Below are 21,908 nucleotides of genomic sequence, written 5' to 3'. Positions count from 1 at the left end.
GGTACAGTTACTGTTTGTTACATAATACCAAACAATTAAGATTAAAAATGGTTACATAATACCGTCCTGCAGCTAACATAAACAGAATCAGAAGACTGTTCTAGGGATCCCAGGCTGCCTGCATACCTTCCAGCTGGTTAGATCTGGGCTATGGGGCAGCTTCCTGCAGACAATACTGCCAGCCCCACTCACCAAAAACCCCCGTGAGAGGGTGGGCAGGCAAATGGCTAACTCGAGGGTCTTTTCAGATCACCAACCAGGGCTTTAGGGCCACACTGACCTTAGCTGAAGCCCACAGTGCATCACTGACCTCGGAGGCCATCTGTCACCTCTGTAACAGGTTACTGCAGTATCTGCTGCACGAGGTCACTGTGCACACTGCAGGGCCAAAGCAGGGGGTACCTGCAAAGGGCCTGGCACATGAACAGTGCTTGGGAGACATGGGCCCAGAGAAGGGTCTTTCACTGCAGAACATCGACCAGAGGCAGCTGAACCATCCACAGACTCCAGCCTAACGTGCTCCAACATGGAAATGGGCCACCGCCAACTCTGGAAGCCAGCCTGCTAAGGCCAGGATCCCATCTGCCTCCCAAACCATGTCAGATATGACCTTCCGCCTCATCAGCACTCTATGCCTGCCAGGACCCCACAGCAGACCCCCAGTCCACCTGCCCTGACGCTGACCCACCTGCTCCAGACCACACTCATCAGCTTCAAGGGAATGGGGGCACTTCTAGGAAGGAGGAGAGGAGGTCAGCATGGTCTAATCCTATGTCCACTATAGGAATCCCAGGACCAAACCCCAAGTGGCTTAGAGTCAGGCCCCAAGGGCACAAGGATTCCTGGTTCCTCGTGGGAATCCTGAAGAATCCCCTGTTCCATCATTGTCCCACCTCCCCTCCTCCCATCCAACCACCTCCCCCAATGGGCAAGGACACACACACTGACCATTCAGAACCCACAAAGTCTTCACTTCTACCCACTACACTAAGGGTCCTACAGAGCACTGGACTGGGAGGAAATCTCGGCCCCACCACTAACTTAGATTCATGACCTGGGCACAACTGCTCTCCACATATCTGGATGAGGGTTGGGCCTATAGGGCCACCCAGACCCAGCCAGCTCTGGTTTTCCAATATCACTGTCACTTCACACCTCTCCCAAAACATCCAGAGCAAAAACAGCAGGGAAGATGGAGGCACAAAACTACTAAACACCAAAGAGAAAGTACAGTTCCATCTGAAATAAATATTTAGCAAAGAAAATAATGTTGTTGTTAGGTGCCATTGAGTCAATTTTGACTCACAGCATCCGCATGTAGAACAGAGTAGAACTGCCCCATGGGTTTTTTAGGCTGTAATCTTCACAGGAGCAGATCCCCAGGTCTTTTCTCCCAAAGAGCCGCTGGGTGGGTTCGAACCTCCAACCTTTTGGTTAGAAGCCAAGCACTTAACCATTGCACCACCAGGGCTCCTTAGATACCATATATCAAGTGCTAGCACTACACCTATGGTTCCATAGGTGGAGGGGCATTCTACTACAAATCTAAGCACCCTGACCTCGACTGTCCCCTTTTCAAAAAATATACCAGGGTCCCATATAAACCAGCTGTTTCCGGGCTATGACAAGAGCAAGAGGAAAAATGGTTCAATGACAGGCAAGGAATCCAGAAAAGTCAGGCCTGTGCTTAATGACAGAGAATACACATCTTGCTCCGTTAGGACAGCAGAAAGGAAATCTTTCAAAAGGCTCAAAAGCTGTGAAGTCAATGGACACGTAATAGTTCACTCAGCAAATGCAGAACTGGATTCTAAGGCAGAAAGTAGAGACGAAACCCGATACACATTGTAGAAATCCAGAAAATCCCAGGAATTAGAACCACCACTTAACTCTGGAAATGGTGGAAAAGGCAGGGCCAAAAACAAGAGGACTAATCAAAAGTCTAAGGACAGCTAGACCCTGGGGTCTCTCCCAAACACCATCAACCAGATGAACGCCCCTCTCTTACTGCAGCCTGTTATGGACTGAATTTTGTCTCCCCAAAAAAGATCTTTTTTGAAGTTCTAACCCTCTTACAGTGGGAAAAAGATGTGGCTATCTTCTCCCATAACGACCTAAGCCTTTGAAACCTACGGGGTACTTCTACTCTGTCCTGTAGGGTCACTATGAGTCAGAACCGACTTGAAAGCAATGGGTATGATTTGTAGGTTTTTAACCCCCTTTCCTGTGAAAGCTGGAGCACTGGTGGCACAGTGGTTAAGTGCTCGGCTGCTAACTGAAAGGTCGGTGGTTCTAACCCACCGGACACTTCTTGGGAGAAAGATATGGCAGTCCGCTTCACTAAGGACTTCAAGCCTTGGAAACCCCATGGGACAGTTCTACTCTGTCCTATAGGGTTGGTATAAGTCAACTGGAAGGCAATGGGTTTAGTTATTTGTTTGTTTGTTTGTTTGTTTTACCTGTGAATGTGACCTTGTTTGAAAATAGGAATTTGAAGATGTTACAAACTGACATGAGGTCATACTGGAGTAGGGTGGGTCCTAATCCCATCTGAGCAATGTCCTTAAAAAAGAGAACAGAAAAAGACACAGAAAGGGGAAAAAGTGGTCATGCAACAACTAAATTATGTTGCAGCTACAAGTCACAGAATGCCTGGGGCTACCAGAAGCTGGGAGAGAAAAGCAAGCAAGAATCTTCCCCTGGAGCCTTCACAGTCCTGCCAACACTCTGAACTCCGTATAGCAACCTCCAGAACTGCGAGGAAATAAATTTCTGTTGCTTAAAACCACCTCCATTTGCAGTACTTTGTTGCGGCAACCATTGGACACTCACACACCACCAGCGTCTGGGGTTTCTTTTCTGAAAGCAACAGACAAGAGGGTGCTGGACCAGGGTCACCAGGCACAACGAAGCCTTTGGTACACCACAGTGAAAACGGGCAAATCAAGTGCAAGCTGCTGTCCGAGGGCTGACTTCTGCAGCAACCTCCACACCCAGCCCATAGGAGACTGAGCATCCTCCTCCAGGCGACTAGCAGCCTAAGAGCCGAGGCTCAAAAACACGGACATGAGGAGAACAAGATGTCTATGCGCTGTAGGCCAGTTGAAACCCCACCCATGCACGTATGGCTTCCAATCAGCTTCTCATGACCCACTTCTACAAGGAGTGGACAGACATGGGCCACCAGACATCTAAGCAAAAGCTCTATATGAAAGGCAGAGAGCAAATGGGCTGTACCAGACTCCCCCTCAGAAGCTATCAGCCCCTCCTATCTTGGGACCCCTGTGCACTGTGGCACCACTTCGATGTGGGTTTCAACAGCTTCCCACAAGCCCCCTGGACAGCCTCTCCCACACCTGCTACACAGCCCGCCCCTCCCACCAGGGCTGCCTGGCTGCAAGGGAACCACTAGGTACCTGTGCACAACAGCACCCATGCATACGCAACCTGCTGCATTATAGGTGCTTATAAGACAAACCCCAGACCAATGGGAGACAAGGGTTTGTGGACCAATTTTTCCCACCCCACACCCTGGTGGTCTTCAGATGCAGGAGATCCTAACACAAGTCAGTCCCATCACGTGAGCAACGAGCTGCACTTGGCTCCACATGGTGGGCAGCTCGTAAGGCAGCCTCATGTCGGCTCCCCTCCTTCTCTGCCTCCCTTCCCCTCACTCCTGCCTTCCTAGACACCTACTCCCTCATAAAACAGAAGCACATGAGTGTTTGCCTTAGGCAAACAACCTGGGGGTGGGGGAACTTGTGGTTTGCTCTTGGGTACTAACCAAAAGGTCGGGGAGAAAAAGGCCTGGCAATCTGTTCCCATAAAGATTACAGCCCAGTAAAACCCTATGGAGCTCACTCCTACTGTGTAACACACAGGGGGTCACCACGAGCTGGAACTGACTTAATGGCAATGTTTGGTTTTTTGGTTTTTGGAGAAAAGAGACTATGCAGAAAGAAGTTCAAAAAATGCTAATTAGCACCAAAGAAAGATAAAAGAAAATATTATATCTATGAAACGATAACATTATGCCATTAAAAAAAATTGAAGAAAAAATAAAGAAGTCCTTGAATATTAAAAATAATAATAGAAATTTAAAATCCAATAGAAAGGTTGAAAGGTAAAGTTGAACATACATTCCAAAAACTAGAGCAAGACAGCAGGTATAAAATAGAGGACAAAAGATAACAAGAAAATCAATCCAGAAAACTAACAATCAAGTTAACACCCATTCTAGAGAGAATAGTAGAAAACAGAAAGAAATTAAAGACAATGGCAGCCTTCAGAATCCTGAGGGAAACTGTCTCCAACTTAATAGGCTAAACTATTAAGTGTGAGGGTAGAACAAGGACATTTTCAGACAAGCAAGGTCTCAAACAATTACATCCTATGTACCTTTTTTCTGGAAGCTATAGTAGAACGTTTCCATCAAATTCTGGAAATAAGCCAAGAAAGAAGAAATCATGAGATCCAAGAGAAAGGCAAAGGCCTTCCTCGGAGGGTAGCAAAGGAAGACTCCAGGATGACGGCTGTGCCATGAGCTTCAAGAGCAACCAGGCTGACGTAAGGAACAACTGTTGGTCTCTACTCTTCCGGAGCTAAAGAGAAAGAAGGAAACCAAAGACTCAAAGAAGAAACTAGTCTGCAGAACCAACAGTCTACACAAACAACATCACCTACCTTGAGACCAGAAGTACTAGATGGTACCCAGCTACCGCTACCAACCATTCCAACCAAGGACCCAACAGATGGCCCCAGATAGAATGGGAGAAAATGTAGAACAAAACTCAAATTCCTTAAAAAAAGGCTAAACTTAATGGACCAGTACAGACTAGATGAGCCCCCAAGACTATCACCCTGAGATACCCTTGAAACTTGGAATTCAAGCCATTCCCAAAGCTTATCTTCTAGCCAAATGACAGGCTGGCCCATAAAATAAATAGTATCACCCATCAGTACTGTGCTCCTCAAAATAATCATCTAGATAAAACCAAATGGTTAACATTTACCCTTGGCCAAAAATAAGAAGATTAGACCGAGACAGGGAAGCTTGATTAATGGAAACAGAACAAACAAAATGGAAATAACGTGACTGCTGACATACTGTGAAGAACTTAAGCAATGTCACTGAACAATATGCATAGAAATTGTTAAATAAAAAGCTAATTCCCTTGTAAACTTTCACCAAAAACACATCTAAAAAAAAAAAAGAGCAACCAGGTTGGATGATGGGCTGAAGTTGTGTATATCTCCTTTGAAACACACTAGGTATTCTGCTAATTTTATCTTTTTGAAGAAATCCCTCATGTGTACATTTAAGGCAGGTTGGGGGGGGTGGTGGGTAATGGTACGTACACAGAAAACTAAGCACCAGGAGAAAGCAAAATGTTACAGGGGACAGAAAAAGCTATCACAGCAGATTACATGGCTCATCTATGAACAACGTTTAAGGGACCATCACAATGATGGCAACACTGCACATTGGTCTCACCAATTTTACAAGAGGAGGAGGACGGGAAGACAGAATGTGTAAAAAGTGTAGGACGGAGGTGGGGAGAATAGCCTAAGTCCTCTCATTCCATAGAGTGAAGAAGAATAATACATAAAACTGGGGTCTGGGAAGTTGAAGTGAACGTGGAGGCAGGTTGCAAGGAACTGCAGTGTGTTATTTAGCAATGTATTTAGAAATATGGAGATTATTTAGAAATGCAGAGGTAAACGGGGGGAAAAAGCTGCTAACAGTCCGATTACCTCTGGGGAGGGGAAAATCGAAGTGGGGGTAGAACAAAGCCTGCTCTTTTTCATGGCACTCTTAGAAGAATGATGCAACTCACTAAACTAGGCATGTCCGTAGCTCTGATTAAAAATAAAACTAAATTTTTAAAAAGTCGGTCCTGGATAGTGAGGGAACTTTCTAGAACTCCAGGAGACCTCTTATACAGAGCAGATGCACTTGTGTGGTCATGAGGGAATGGTAAGCGGGAAGACAGCACCCTGCTGGGGAAAGCTGCCTGTGTCCAAGGAAGCAATGCAGGTCGGGGTAGGGAGAAAGGCCAGGCCAGGCCAGGCCAGGCCTCTGACTAGGGGATGATCCAACAAAGAACACAAAGCGCTTCTACTGGCTTTCCCCCTCCTCTGAAGCGCCACTACAGGAAGAGGCGGCCGCCCAACGTTCTCATTTCTCTAGTAAGCAGTCTGGAGAGATTTCTGTGAGATCCACACAATTGTCTTCAGAAGAGAAGGTACAGCACCTAGAAAAGGCAGCCTGAGGCACTTGGGTGACACCCCACAGCCTGTGCTGGGCCAAGGTGGTACTGCCAGGTCGGAAGGTGGGCCAGGCAGAAATTTGCCTCTACAGAACAGTTAGAAGGCACGCATACATCCCCAGTTCAACTTCTGACCTCCGTGGAGGTTTTCTCCACAACAGCACTCACAAAGAGAGGGGGAGGAGGTCCCAGGATTAGTGCAAAGCAGCATCTTTAAGCCAAAGAGGCTATTGTACAAACTTCTGAATTTCAAAGTCACTTGATTCATAGTATTATGAATTCCTCAGATGGGTGAATTCTAAAATCATTATTATCCTTGGCTATGTGGGATTATTAAAGTTTTAATATTAACATCGACTCTTGACTTTTTAGGGTTGGAAGCTGCTGCTCATACACTGCAAGGAATGAAAGCTTTTTAAAAAAAATCAATCCATCACTGGGCTGGACAATGGGAGAGAAAAAGATGCTAGTGAATAATGAGCTTCTTGGATCAAGTAGACACTTGAGACTATGTTCGCATCTCCTATCTGGAGAGGGCAGAGGGGGTTAGAAGCTGGCGAAATGGACACAAAAAGAGAGAGTGGAGGGAAGGAGCGGGCTGTCTCATTAACGGGAGAGCAATTAGAAGTATATAGCAAGCTGTATATAAATTTTTTTGTGAGAGACTGACTTGATTTGTAACCTTTCACTTAAAGCACAATAAAAATCATACAAAAAAAAAAAAAATCAATCCATCAAAGGTCTATCTCCTCAGAGAAGCTGAGGATCTGCAGGGTTTGTCTACTCCCAAGAGGCGTTTCCAGAAGGATCCACAGAGCTTACAGCTGGCTGCCCTGGAGGCTGCTGGCTGTTGGTCCCCACATGGCAGAAGGAGGCCAAAGATATACAGGGGTCTCTGGGCATCACTCAAGATTCTCCTTTATCAGAAGCCCCCAGAAACCCCCGAGCTTCCAAAGTGACACAACCAGGGATAGGGCCAGGCAGACAGACAGCCTTCCATGATGCGGCTCTACTTTCCAGGAAAGAGTAAGTGAGGATCCCAGCCCCAACCTCACTTGTACCTGCACAGAGATCAGTGATATAAGAAGGGCCAATGCCCACTGAACTCTCCTTCCTGTGTCAAGGGCTTTATGAGCACCACAGTATTGGGCAAGAGCACAGGTCTTGGTGCCCAGGCCCAGGCACCTGGCTTGAAGCCCTGCAATGACTCCTGGGAGAAGTACAGCAGTCTTCATGCCCCACGGCAGAGCCCTCGGATGGTGCTCAGAGCCACTCTTGTGGAATGGTTAGCCTGTCCAGGACTACCGCTCCAGGCTGGAATAAATGTCTCCAGAAATCCAGACACGAAGCTCAGGGCCGTGAAGACAAATGCCACCAGGCCTCTATGCCAGGGCACCTGAGGTCTCGCCGTACACCCAATGCTGCAGCCTGTCTGAGTCTGCATATCTCAAAGGTCTCTGCATCTCCTACTCATGGTCCCAAGGAATGAATTTTGATGCTTGCTAAAAAAAAAAATCTCCTGGTTTGCATGGTTTACAGCCACGCGAAGTGAGATCTACATTCCACCATCTATCTTAGCTCTTGAATCATACCTGTAAGGAGTTGAAACTGTCATCCTAACCACAGCCAATAAAAGGATTCTTACTAACAGTGATAACACTCAAAGAACAGGGTCAAGATAAAGTTTTTGTACAACTAACACAGCAAAGCATCAGGAGTCAAAAATATAAAAAGCACAGGCCCTACAGCCTAGGTGGACTTGAACTTCCAACCTCTCCATTAGCAGCCGAACACAATAACCATTCACACCACCCAGGGACTCCATATCAAGGGTAGGTGTTAAGAAGTAAAAAGTTTGCTCTGTTCCTGGATCAAAGCAAACGAAGATAAGATATTCAAATTAATCAAACGAAGATAAGATATTCAAATTAAGGATCTGAGTAGTCAAGACAAATCTCCAGAGAATCTATATGTAAATGAGGCTGTTGAAAAATATAAGTAAATACTCCAATTTTCCTAGTTGTCATAAAATCGGGCATCTGCTCTTGTTTAACTGGGCATCCAGTCATCCCATTCGTTCTAGGCAGGAATCCTAAAACAAGGCTCTGACTTCAGGGGCAGAGAAGTTATTTTCACCTCAACGTCCCGGAATGGCCGGAACAGACTTCCACAAGCAGAGGTGTCTCATTCTCCAACTCATCTCTTCCAGGCACAGGGAAAGAGGGCAATTCCCGGATAGTCTGTACATCCCACAGAAGCAGCAAAGTCAGAACCACTCAACGCCACATCCAAGATTTTTTGGTAATCCTGGGCAACGGCTCTTTTTGTTGCCATCTCAAAGGACACCAACACCATTTTAGGCCATTATTAAAGAGCCTTCGGCCTTCCCACTAGCTGGGGGTTTTAAGCTTCACCTGCTTTCATCTCCACAGAGTTCACACAGACAGGCCCTGAGATCACCAGAAGCACGGACAAAAGCCTCCTGAACACAAACCTGCAGAAAAGCCCATTTTTCAGAAATCAGTTCAGAAGCGCTACTCAAGCCCAGAGGTTAAAAAAGCCCAGCAGGAAGGGATAAGGAGGGGGAAAGGATATGGCTCCCACAGCGTGTACAGCTTAAATACTAACATGAATTAAATACCAGCCAGCACTTGAGTGGGTAAGATCAGTTATAGACCCAGATGCTGCAGAAGACACCCCAGAACCCCAAAGCGCATCTATTTTCCAAGCTTCACCTGCCAAGTAACTGAGCATCAGCCACAAACTTGACAGCCTCAACTTCCTCCATAAGCTCGCATACTTCTAAAATAGAGCCAAAAATAAGACAGACTCAAAAGAAAAAAACCTCCACTAGCAAAAATGTTTATTTAAATTTTGAACATATGACTGATTATTTACATGAAAGATAAGGCAAGTATTTTCACCTCATGAGCCCATGGCTTAACAGACACCAGATTACCCAGAAAATGTGCAAAGCACAGGCTTCCACCCCATCAGGCACCAAACAGGACAGAAATTCAGAAATCTCAAGCAATTAGCTTGCTGAATTCCAAAAGGAAGGCAAACTAACCCTAAAAAAAAAAAAAAAAAAAAAAATTGCCAGAGTCACTTCCGACTCATAGTGATCCTACAGGACAAAGCAGAGCTGCCACATAGGATTTCCAAGGCTGTAAATCTTTACAGAAGCAGATTGCCACGTCTTTCTGTCACAGAGCAGCTGGTAGGTTCGAACTGTCAACCTTTCGGTTAGCAGCAGAGCATTTCACCACTGCACCACTAGAGCTCCTTAAACTAACTTCAACCCAACCTGCTGCCATCGACTCGATGCCAACTCACAGCAACCCTACAGGACAGAGTAGAACCGCCCCAAAGGGTTTCCAAGGAACAGCTGATGGATTCTAACTGCCGACCTTTTGGTTAGCAGCTGAATGCTTAACCACTGAACCACAAACTTAGATACAGCTAACATACATTCTGCCACTGTATAGGCTTCTTCCCCCTGCAGTTCAGAGCTGGACAGAAGTCCAAGGAAATAGGTTCCTTAAATTATACCACCTTTAAAGCATTAGTTTTTATCAGATATACAAACCAAGAATTTTTACACCTCTGGGATGAAGCTGAAGGCACAAAAGATGTCTTTGTTCAAGCTAGAGTATGGTTTCTATACATTGCAAAGTCTCAGACCCAGCCAAGTCATCAAAATAAGAACTGCTGAGTTTGCTCTTAAATTCTGATTCTGCTCTTTTCTTCCAGTAAAGGCAGAGGGCACACAGAGCCGGTTGCTGTGACTGAGCCAGGGCTGCCATGGGTTCCAATCCTGGTGGCTCCCATCAGACCACAAAGCCCTGGCTAAGTAACTGACATGAATCTGCCCAGCTCCCGGGTTCCTAGTCCACAAAATGGCAAGTGTTTTGACCAGTCAAACACTACCACAAAAGCAATGCAGCAAACCACGAGTGATACCCAACAGGTGACTTTAGGGGTACACAACTCGCAAAAAACGTAACTATCATATTAAACCCATGACTTCATGAATATCAAAGGTTCTTCTTAAAATAAACACCTACTTAAGTAGGTGAGGCATTTTGATTAGTGGCAGAATTCTTGCCTTCCATGCAGGAGGCCCGAATTCGATTCCTGGCTAGTACACTTCAGGCACAGTCACTACCTGTCAGTAGAGCCTTGCGTACTGCTATGGTGTTGAACAGATTTCAGTGGAGCTTCCAGACTAAAGATGGAGTAGGAAGAAAGGCCTGGCGACCTACTTCCAAAATCAGCCAATGAATACCCTACGGATCACAACGGTCCAATCCACAACTTGATCATGGAGACGGAGCAGGACCAAGCTGCGTTTTGTTCCCATTTGCATGAGTCAGGAGCCAACTGAAAGGCAGCTAACAACTTTTAAGTATACAATGTGAATGGGCTAAAAAAAAAATATTGACGGCAGCATGGCAATAGGGCAGAAATCTTGAATGCTTGGTGCCGGGGGCTAAACGAGGGTCACAGGTCCTCCTAGTTCTCCGTGTGACTGAGGGGTGTGCCTCCTCCCTGCTGCCATCACCCTTTTTGAGAGGATGTACTTGTGCAGAAGTATAAAACACACAGGACTAAAAAGAATTCAAGGCTTAGGCTCAGGTACAGCTCTGCCATTTGCTGTTTGGGGACCTTGGGCATACCCGTTAACCTCCTGAGCCTTGGTTTCCACATCTGTAAAATGGGGATCAGGAGGCTGTAGAAGGATTAAAAGCAGCAAGGCTTTTGAAAGTGCCTTGTAAACTGAAATGCTACAGCAGTGTCAGTCACTACACTTCTCAGTTACACAAGAAATGCTGCTGGGTGTGTGACTTGGTCTGTCCTCAAATCCCCTCCCTGTAATCTAGGGATTGGCCTGTGTGGCCCCTTCTTTCAAATGCTCCTGGTAAAACTCAAACAGTATGTGCAGTAATCCTAGAGTTTTGATTTTTAACAGAACTACTAAGACACCTAGAAGCATTCCTGGAGATACATTTGATTTCATGGCTTTGACAGAACACACTCCCCTAAAAGACATTTCACCGTTGCCACAGACCAGAATTTTTTCTTGCAGAAACCTAGCTCCCACCTATTTTTCCTCCGAGAAAGAAAAGATGAAACTCTTGGTCAAGACTTGGGAAAACTGACTAGCACTGTGGCCCACACCTCGGTCAGTGCTGTGCTGCAGCGCTGACATGTGTTCCTCCTGGTAAAAACTGAGCGAAACGTTAAATACGGCACCGCTTCTGAAACTCAGGAGCTCCAAACGGCTGAATCAGCATTTTCAGAAACAAAGTGTTCTGGGCCTGGCCTTTTAAACAGCAGCAAAGAGAAAGTTGTGCAATAACGCATATTTACTCAAGAGCGCTACTTGTTTGGGTTCTTTTCTTTGCATCTCTTGAATGAAACGGGGTACTACATTTGCAGGAAAACATTTCTTAAATGTATCCTAAAGATTCAGGGCCGTGTAAAAGTCACCTGTGGCTCCTCTACATTACCCAAGGTTTCAGTCAAAGCAAACAACAAAAATGTAGCGTTTCTTCCAATCCCGAAAAAAGAAAAGCCACATAAAAAGTAAATACCCTAATTTCCATAACGCACATGCTTGAGTACCGTCACCAGGCAGGCGTTTGGAGAGGCAATCAGAAAAGGCAGAGCATTGCATCAGAAATTTCCTTCTGCAAACGGTATCGCTCTTATCACATTTCCACGGCTGGCGCGGCGGCTAATCCGCGAGCCCTCAACTTGATGTTAGGCCCAGAAGGGGGTAACAGGGTGACTAACAAAGCCAAAAAAAAAAAAAAAATTCCCCGCGGGCCGGAGTCCCAGGCCGCGCAGCGCTCTGGACTTGGGAGTGCCCGTGCACCGCTGACCCCGCGGCTGGCCAGGCCACGAGCCTCGCGGCCCCCATCCCAGTTGGAAGGAGGGGGCTGCAGAAGCGCCCCGCGGCTAGCCCTCCCCGAGCCCGCGGCAGCCCCCCGGGAGCGCGGCCTCGGCCCCCACCCCCACCGCGAGTGCAGCTAGCGTCTGACAAGATGGTTCAAGAATGCACCGTTTGCGCTCAACACCTCCCCCAAGGGGTCGGGAAGGGAGTCGGGAGAGAGCCCCGGGCGAAGCGCCCGGCCGGCTCCAAGCGCGCTCGTTCGCATCCCGAGTCCCCGCCTCTTGGTGCCTCCAGCCTCGGGCCCGGGGCGGCTGAGCCCCCCGCCCGGAGGCGACGCCCTTCCGCCCCGCCCGCGCCTCCCGGGGTGCCCGCCAGCTCTGGCCGCTGCCGGCGAGCGTGCAGACAATGCCGGCGACCGGCCGCTCCCGGCGAACCGGGCCCGGCAGGCCGGCCGGCGAGCCCGGCCCCTCCCGCGGAGGACACCAAGCGACAAAGTAACTTCCCCGCAGCGCTCCCCGCCCAAGTCAGCGGCGCGCGGCCGGCGGGGCCGCTCCATACCTGCTGCGGGCGCCGTTCCCCGGCCGCCTCCGCGTGGCCGCGGGCGACACTCCCGCCCGGTCGGACGCCGCGCTGGGTCTCCCCGCGGGGACTGAGAGAGGCGCGCAGGACCGTCACCCGGTCGGGACCCGCGCCGGCGCCGCGCCGAGGGACTGCGCGAAAACTTTGGCTCCGCCGCCGCCGCCGGTCCTGCGTGGTCACCGCCTGGTCTCCCAGAGCCGTGCCCGACCCCTGCCCGCCCGCGGCGCGCACTCGCCGTCCAGCCGGCCGCCTCCCGGCCCGCCGCGCCTCCAGCTCCTTTCCCTTCCTTCCTCCGTGCCTGCCTTCCCCGCCCCCCCCAATGGGCTTTAAACTCTTCCAGCCCCGCCCGCCCCTCCTCCGCCTCCTCCGCCTCCGCCTCCTCCCCCGGCCGCCTTTCCTGCTCCTCCTCCCGCCACCGCCGCAGCCCGGACCGCTGGGCAGCCGCCACGGCGGGAGGAGCTGTGGCCTCGGCCCGGGCGTGACGCGCAGGGCGTCGGGGCAGAGTAAGGCAGGGGCCTCGGCGGAGCATCCCCCGGGCGGCGCCGGCGGCGTCTGCGCGGCCCGTGCCTGAGGCGAGCGAGGAGGGACAGGCAGCCGTGGATGAGCCCCGGAACCCCCTCCCCCTGCTGCCCTAGGGCCGGGGCGGACGCGGGAACGAAGAGCTAATGAGAGATCGGAACTATTTCAAAAGGCAGTTTGTAAGTGAATGTTTGAAACTCAGGAGTATTAACGATCCAGTCCAAATTCTTCATCTTGGGCGAGTCCAAAATTCTTCATCAGGACGAGACAGATAAATTGCAGCTGCCCGTACTCTGTCGTGGGGATGGCGGTCCCCGGACCAGGAAAAGGAAACCTGGGTTTCCAGTGTCAGTCATAGTCAGTGGGTTTGCGGCTTTTGCCACTCTGGGCCTCAGTTTCCCATCTGCAAGTGAGTATCAGAGTGGTGATAGAGTGGGAAGACCAGAATATTTCCTTAATGTCGCTTAGCCTGTGTCCTTTCTTTGAAATGGGCTAATAAGAACACAGGCCTCAGAGTCATGTCGTGGGGGTTAAATGAGGTCATACCCATAACATAAAGTCACTGGCAGGAATGAACCCCCGCGTTGATGGAAACTATTGTCATTAATATGATTACTTATGTCTATGCTGTCAAAATTATAATACGAAGAGGAAAATAATAATATGTCTTTTTTGGGCCTTAATGTTGTTTTTTAAAAAGCTACAACAGTAACTTACTTTTATTGAACACATACTTCGTGCCAGCATTCGTTCATTCTTTCATTCAGTCCGCACCCTGGCCCTCTAAGTTTGTTACTGGGAGCTACCCACTTCACAGACTTGGACACTGAGTCTTGGAGGTACTAAATAATTTGCCAAAGTCCAGGTAGCTGGTAAGTGGCAGAGAAAGAATTCAACGCCATTTACCAGGCCAAAGCACTTTTGAAAACCCATTGTTATCTCATGGTGACCGCATGTGTGTCAGAATAGAAATGTGCTGCATAGGGTTTTTCAGTGACTGATTTGTCCAGAAGTAGATTGCCATGCCGGACAGACACCCTAGGTGCTTCTGGGTGGACTTGAACTTCTGGCCTTTCGTTTAGCAGCCAAATGCCTAACCATTTGCATCACCCAGGGACCCTGAAGCCCTTTTTAGGCACCTTTTAGCATTTCTGTTTCTGTATTTCTTTTCCTTCTAGTAATGGTTTTTCCCACAGTATTCTGTGTACTAGACTTCTTTTTCTGGAACTGAAGCATTTCTACCCATTGGTCCAAGCTCAGAAAGCATTAAGATGAAAATCATGGGAGGATGGAGCGAACAAAAGATTCCTAGGGAAAAGGAACACATGGGATTATATTTTAAGCAAGGGATTTGAAAAATGTAAAGAATACAGAAAAGAAGAGAAACTAGGTTTTGGTCAACTTCTTAAATGTCTATGCTTTGAACCTTATAGCAGTCCATGTCTTCAGCAGCCAGAATGCTTGAGAGACAGGGGCTTTTATAGGTGTTCGAAAAGTTGTACTAGTTGCCATCAAGTGGGTACCAACTCATGGCAACCCCACGTGTGCAGAATAGAGCCGCTCCATAGGCTTTTCAAGGCTGTGACATCTCAGAAGCAGATTAGCAGGACTGTCTTCTGATCTGCCTCTGGGTGGGTTCGAACCGCCAACCTATTCACTAGCCCTTGAGTGCTTAAACTATTTTGCCATCCAGGGACTGCATTTGAAAAGTACCAATATACATATACTTTTTTTTTTTTTAACTATCTGTGGGTAATTACATACACCTTGGAGTCCCTGGGTGGTGCAAATTGTAATGCACTCAGCTGCTAACTGAAAGGTTGAAGGTTTGCGTCTATCCAGAGGCACCTCAGAGGAAAGGCCTGGCAATCTACTTCCAAAAACTCAGCCATTAAAAACGCTATGGAACACAGTTCTCCCCAGACACAAAAGGGGTTGCCCTGAGTCAGAATGGACTAGATGGAGCTGGTTTATTTTGATACATACACCATGGCCCTTTGCCATACATACCTGATATATCTTTCCATCTTTCCTAAGAATAGCAATGTTATCTACATAACTACAGTACAGTTCTCAGATTCGTAAATTTACATTGATAAAATACTTGTGTCTAATCTTTTTTTTTTTTTTTAATCTATATCTATATTCCAATTTTGTCAGTCAGTCTGATAGTGTCCTTTATGGTGTTTTCTTCCTCTTCTTTACAGCATCCAGTCTATGGTCAGGTATTACATTTAGTTGTCTGGAAATATATGGGTTTTTAAACATTACTATTCACTAAGAAAGGATTAAGATAAGTGTCCTCAAGTGTTTTCATACTGACATCCATCACCAGAATTCCTAGGACAGGCCTTCATTCCCCACATTTTTCCCATAGACATCCATGCCTGCCTCTCCTTTCTGGGCAGGACACGATCGGTACGACTTTTTGATACAAGTTCATGCATCTTGGCACTCCTGTGGCTGGAGACGCGGCAGCTGTCCCCAGCGCAGCCATCCTGCCCGAGCCACTCCTGTAGGCAGATTGTCTTCCCTGCCCCAGACTCCTAATGCCCATGGCCCACAGGCTCCCTCCCTTAGGATGGAAGCCAGAAGTGGAATACAGCAATGCAGCCTATAAATTATACAGAGAGCCAGCCTAGTAGGCACAAGGCAGAGTGTCTTTATAGTTCAAGAACTTCACCACAGAAAAACGTATTAGCTGGAAGGTTAGGTCTCAGGACAGGAGACAAGATTTGTGACAGGCAGGAACTCAATTATCCGAACATATGCTGTAAGACTCATTTGGCTGAAAGCAGAGAATCTCAGCGATTCGAATTCCTAATTAGTAATGAACTGACTAATGTCTGTCTCCCTTTTTGACTGTAAGTAGGATGAGAGAGGTCACCAGTGTCATCCCAGCAGAGGGAGCACTAAGCAAAATAAGCATTACTGGGAAATAGTCTCATGTGAAGGAATTTATTAGTAGAAGAAACGAGTGGAACAAATGAAAACACCGAGACCTGGCCTGATGGAGCAGCCGTCGTTTCAAACATTACCAGTAGCCTTGGCAAAGGAAAGGGGAGCAGGGCAAGTGGCACCCTGACAGTTAAATGCCCTGGTCAAAGGTTCCCCTCACATCTGGCCGCTTGGGGCTAAGACTGGTCACATGACTCAGCCACGCACGTGCCAATGCAGGTAGGGGATTGATCTGCAGTCAGCAATACTCACATCCTAGTGCGTAAACTGACTGCCTGCCTCTGTACCCCAAAGGGGCTTTTTTGTTGTTGTTAGCTGTCCAGTCACCCCTAACTCATGGCGACTCTGGACCAGTATGATCCATAGGGTTTTCAATGGCTGATGTTTTTGGAAATAGATCATGAGCCTTTCTTCCTAGTCTGCCTTAGTCTGGAAGCTACGGTGAAACCTGTCCAGCATCATAGCAACACACCAGCCTCCACTCACAGGCAGGTGGTTGCTGCACATGAAGTGAATCGGCCAGGAATTGAACCCAGGTCTCCCACATGGAAGGCAAGAGTGCTACCACCGAACGACTGCTGCCACAGGAGCCCATAAGCACAGCTGATTCCTGGGCCCGTCCCAGCCCTAGGAGAGTCGCACTCCAGGGTCAAGCGACATTTTTCACAAACTCCACCAAGACCCACCTGCACACCAGTATTCCAAACACTAAGATTTTTTGAAACCTCTGAACTAGAGAAATGCAGGTTGCCCTGGAGTATAGAGGTGGGGGGATGGGGCATTCAGGGACAGCTTCCTAGTGGTGGTCACGCCCCAGTGGCGTCCTGGAGCATCAACGTTGGTAAGTTAGTCAAAGAAAGAACTAAAGAAAGGGTCTTCCAGGTAAAGGAAGAAGCAGGTACTTAGGACTATGGTGGTGGTGGTAGTTGCTGTGGACTCCATTCTGACTCATTGCAAGCCCATGTGTGCCGAATAGAACTGAGATCCATAGGGTTCTCTTGACTGTAATCTTTATGGAAGGAGATTGCCAGGGCTTTTCTTCTACGGTACTGCTGGCTGAGTTCGAACCACCAACCTTTAGGTTAGCAGTCAAGCACAAACCGTATCTGTCAAATAAGGACCTTTTCTAGGACTATAGCCAAGAAGAATTTGGCTCCTTCAGGGAACAACACTTCACTGAAAGACACCAAGTAGTTGCACTTAGTCAGAATGCTGAGGCTGGGGATCATGGAAGGGTGGTCAGGAGATTTGACGAGAGACTAGGTAAGAAGGAGACAGATCAAGAAGGGTCTTACTTGCCATGCTAAGAAATTTGTACGTTATGTCCATAGTGGGCCTGCCATTTTTCTTCCTGACTGGAGGTTTGCCTCCACAACCCTGGTTTTCCTTGGTCTCTAAGAACAATTGCTTTGACCAAGGATTCCCATTCCATAGATCAGCCTGTGGGCAAAGGATGAACTCAGCCAATCAGATGCCTGCTTTGGAATTTGAATCCATACGTACTGGAAGGGGACAGGATAAGGGGAGCCATCTGTGAAGAACAGGTGAGTTGGCCTTAAGATGTTAAGGATGATATACTAAAGAAAGACCCAAATGTGGCAGAAGAGAGACGCCCTTCACCTACTGTCTCCCCAGGCCTTGGGCTATATAGCAACACTTATTTTGAGTTCCCGTGAAATTTCATTTTCTTTATGATGTCTTTTTTTTCCCCCTTTTTATACACATAATTTTATTTTCCTGTTGTTGAGAACATACACTACAAAACACCAATTCAGTTGTTTCTCTATGTACCATTTAGTGACATTACATTCTTCAAGTTGTGTAACCATTCTCACCCTCTTTTTCTGAGGTGTTCCTCCCCCATTAACATAAACTCACCGCCCCCTAAGGTTCTTATCTTTTCAGTCGCTGTTGTCAATTTGATTCCATATAGATAGTTCTTAAAAGAGCATAATGCTCAAGGCAGACATTTTTTACTAGTTAATGCTAAACCATTGTTTGGTTTTAAGACTTCAGGGGATATTTATGGTTTAAGATTTAAAGATTATCTTGGCAATAGTTTCAGGGGTTCATCCAACCATTATGGCTTCAGGAAGTGTGGAGTCCATGAGAATTTGAATTTCTGTTCTGCATTTTCCCCTTTCTGATTAAATTTTTCTATGGAATCCTTAATCAAAGTGTTTGATAGTGGTAATCAGGAGCCATCCAGTTCTTCTTGTCTCACGGCGATTAGCCACACATGCCATCTCCTCCTCCTATTGCTTACTCTGCTTCCTCTGTTATTCCAGGTGAATAGAGACCAATTGTGCCTTGAATGGCTACTTGCAGGCTGTTAAGACCCAGGCACTACTCATCAAACTAGGAGGTAGAACAGAAGCACTAAACATTTTACTAGGCCAGTTGATGGGATATCCCTTGAAACCGTGACCATAAACCTCCAAACCAAGAAACCATTTGGTTTGTACACAGTGGACCGCAGCAGCTACTCTTTCTTTTTTTGTTGTTGTTGTTTTGCCAATTCAACTTTTTTTTTTTTAATTGTGCTTTAGGGGAAAATTGACAGCTCAAGTTAATTTCTCATACAAAAATTTATACACATATTGTTATGTGTCCAAAGTACTTTGGACGTGTTGTCAGGAGGGATCAGTATCTGGAGAAGCACATCATGCTTGGCAAAGTACAGGGTCAGCGGAAAAGAGAAAGACCCTCAGCGAGGTGGATTGACACAGTGGCTACAACAATGAGCTCAAGCATAACAATGATTGTGAGATGGCGCAGGACCGGGCAGTGTTTCGTTCAGTTGTGCTTAGGGTCGCTATGAGTCGGAACCGACTCAATGGCACCTAACAACAACATTGTTATGTGACACTAGTTGGTAATCTCGATAATGAGACAGCACACTCCCCCTTTCCACCCTGGGTTTCCCAAGTCCATCCATCCAGCTCCAGCCCCTTTCTGGCTTCTCATCCTTCCTGCCTCTGGGCCAGAGCCACCCATTTGGTTTTGCGTATCTGCTTGAACTAAGAAACACACTTCACGAGTATTATTTTATGTTCTATAGTTCAGTCTAATCTTTGTCTGAAGAGTGGGCTTCGGGAATGGTTTTTGCTCTGGGTTAACACAGTGCCCAGGGCCCGTGGCTTTGAGAGTTCCTCCAGTCTCAGCCAGACCATTAAGTCTGGTCTTTTTATGTGAATTTGAGTTCTGCACTACATTTTTCTCCTGCTCCTTCAAGGACTCTCTGTTATGTTCCCTGTCAGAACGGTCATTGGTGGTGGCTGGGCACCATCTAGTTCTTCTGATCGCAGGCTGCTGGAGTCTCTGGTTTATGTCGCCCTTCGTTTCTTGGACTAGTATTTTCCTTGTGTCTTTGGTGTTCTCTATTCTCCTTTGCTCCAGGTGGGTTGGAACAAATTGATGCATCTTAAATGTCCACTCACTAGCTTTTAAGACCCCATACACCACTCACCAAAGTGGGATGCAGAACATTTTCTTACTAAACTTTGTTATGCCAGTTGACCTAGCTGTTCCCTGAAACCGGTGTTTCCAGACCCTGGCACCTGCTACTCTGTCCCTAGAAGTGTTTGGTTTTGTTCAGGAAACTTCTTAGCTTTTGGTTTAGTCCAGTTCTGACTTCCCCTGTATTGTATGTTGTTCTTCCCTTCACCCAAGATGATTCCTGTCTACTATCTAGTGAATTCAGCTCTCACTCCCTCCCCACCATCTTAACCATCAAAGGAATGTTTTCTTTTGTGTTTAAACTTTTTCTTGAGTTCTTCTAATCGTGGTCTCATACCATATTTGTCCTTTTATGACTGACTAATTTCACTCAGCATAATACCTTCCAGATTCGTCTATGCTTTGATATGTTTCACAGATTCATCATTGTTCTTTATCATTGCATAGAATTCCATTGTGTGGAAACCCCAGTGGCGTAGGGGTTAAGAGCTACCACTGCTAACCAAAAGGTAGGCATTTTGAATCCACCAGGTGCTCCTTGGAAACCCTAAGTGGCAGTTCTACTCTGCAACTCAACAGCAGCAAGTTTAACGGGTATGTAGCATAATTTGTTTATCTGTCCGTTGATGGGTATCTAAGTTGTCTCCACCTTTTTGCTATTGTGAACAGTGCTGCAGTGAACATGGGTGTGCATATATCTATTCATGTGATGGCTCTTATTTCTCTAGAATATATTCCAAAGAGTGGGATTGCTGGATCGTATGGTACTTCTGTTTCTAGCTTTTTAAGGAAGCACCAAATTGATTTCTAAAGTGGTCGTACCATTTTACATTCCACCAGCAATGTGTAAGTGTTCCAGTCTCTCCGCAACTTCTCCAACATTTATTATTTTGTGTTTTTTGGATTAATGCCAGCCTTGTTGTGGTGAGATGGTATGTCATTGTAGTTTTGATTTGCACTTCTCTAATGGCTAATGATAGTGAGCATTTCAACATGTATCTGTTAGCCACCTTAATGTCTTTGGTGAAGTGCCTCTTCATATCCTTTGCCTATTTTTTAACTGGTTGTCTTTTTGTTGTTGAGGTTTTGCAGTATCTTGTAGATTTTAGAGATTAGAACCTGATTGGATATGTTGTAGCCAAAATTTTTTTTTCCCAGTCCGTGGGTTGTCTTTTTACTCTTTTGGTAAAATCTTTTGAGAAGCATCAAGGTTTGATTTTTAGGAGCTCCCAGTTATCTAGTTCCTCTTCTGGTGTTTGTGCATTGTTAGTTATGTTTTATATTCTGTTTATGCCATGTATTAGGGCTCCTAGCATTGTCCCTATTTTTTCTTCCATGATCTTTATCATTTAAGATTTTATATTTAGGTCTTTGATCCATTTTGAGTTAGTTTTTGTGCACGGTGTGAGGTATGGGCCTTGTTTCATTTTGTTGCGGATGGACATCCAGTTATCCCAGCACCATTTGTTAAAGAGATTGTCTTTTCCCCATTTAGTGGACTTTGAGCCTTTGTCAAATACCAGCTGGTTATAGGTGGATGAATTTGTGTCTGAATTCTCAACTGTTCCATTGGCCTATGTATCTGTTGTTGTACCAGTACCAGGCTGTTTTGACTACCATGGCAGTGTAACAGGTTCTAAAATCAGGTAGTGTGAGGCCTCCCACTTTGTTCTTCTTTTCCAGTAAAGCTTTACTTATTCGGGGCCTCTTCCCTTTCCATATGAAGTTGGTGATTTGCTTCTCCATCTTGTTAAAAAATGTTATTACTATTTGGATCAAGATTGCATTGTATCTGTAGATCGCATTGGGTATGCTTGACATTTTCACAATGTTGAGTCTTTCTATCCATGAGCAAGGTATGTTTTTCCACTTATGTAGAACTCTTTTGGTTTCTTGCAGTAGCGTCTTATAGTTTTCTTTGTATAGGTCTTTTACACCTCCGGTTAGATTTATTCCTAAGTATTTTATGTTTTGGGGGGCTATTGTAAATGGTATCAATTTGGTGATTTCCCCTTCAAAGTTCTCTTCGTTGGTGCAGAGGAATCCAACTGATTTTTGTATGTTTATCTTGTATACTGATACTTTGCTGAAATCTTCTATTAGTTCCAGTCATTTTCTTGTGGATTCTTTTGGGTTTTCTGTGTATAAGATTGTATCATCTGCAAATAGGGATACTTTTGCTTCTTTCTTACCAATTTGGATGCCATTTATTTCTTTTTCTTGCC

At 46.5% G+C, this 21,908-nt stretch overlaps 1 protein-coding gene across 2 annotated transcripts in view; it reads right to left on the bottom strand.

Moving 5' to 3' along the window:
- Positions 1–12,862, bottom strand: part of GRB10 (growth factor receptor bound protein 10) — a 290,717-nt gene extending 277,855 nt beyond the window's left edge. For both annotated transcript variants that reach the window (XM_010587143.3, XM_023544233.2), the window contains exon 1: positions 12,727–12,862. The gene's annotated coding sequence lies outside the window, so the exon portion shown is untranslated. The remainder of the gene's footprint in view (positions 1–12,726) is intronic.
- Positions 12,863–21,908: the final 9,046 nt, after the last annotated feature.

This window comes from Loxodonta africana, chromosome 8, assembly GCF_030014295.1.
Source record: "Loxodonta africana isolate mLoxAfr1 chromosome 8, mLoxAfr1.hap2, whole genome shotgun sequence".
Lineage (NCBI taxonomy): Eukaryota > Metazoa > Chordata > Mammalia > Proboscidea > Elephantidae > Loxodonta > Loxodonta africana.
The sequence above is the reverse complement of the archived record's forward strand: the minus strand, read 5'-3'. Positions and strand labels throughout refer to the sequence as shown.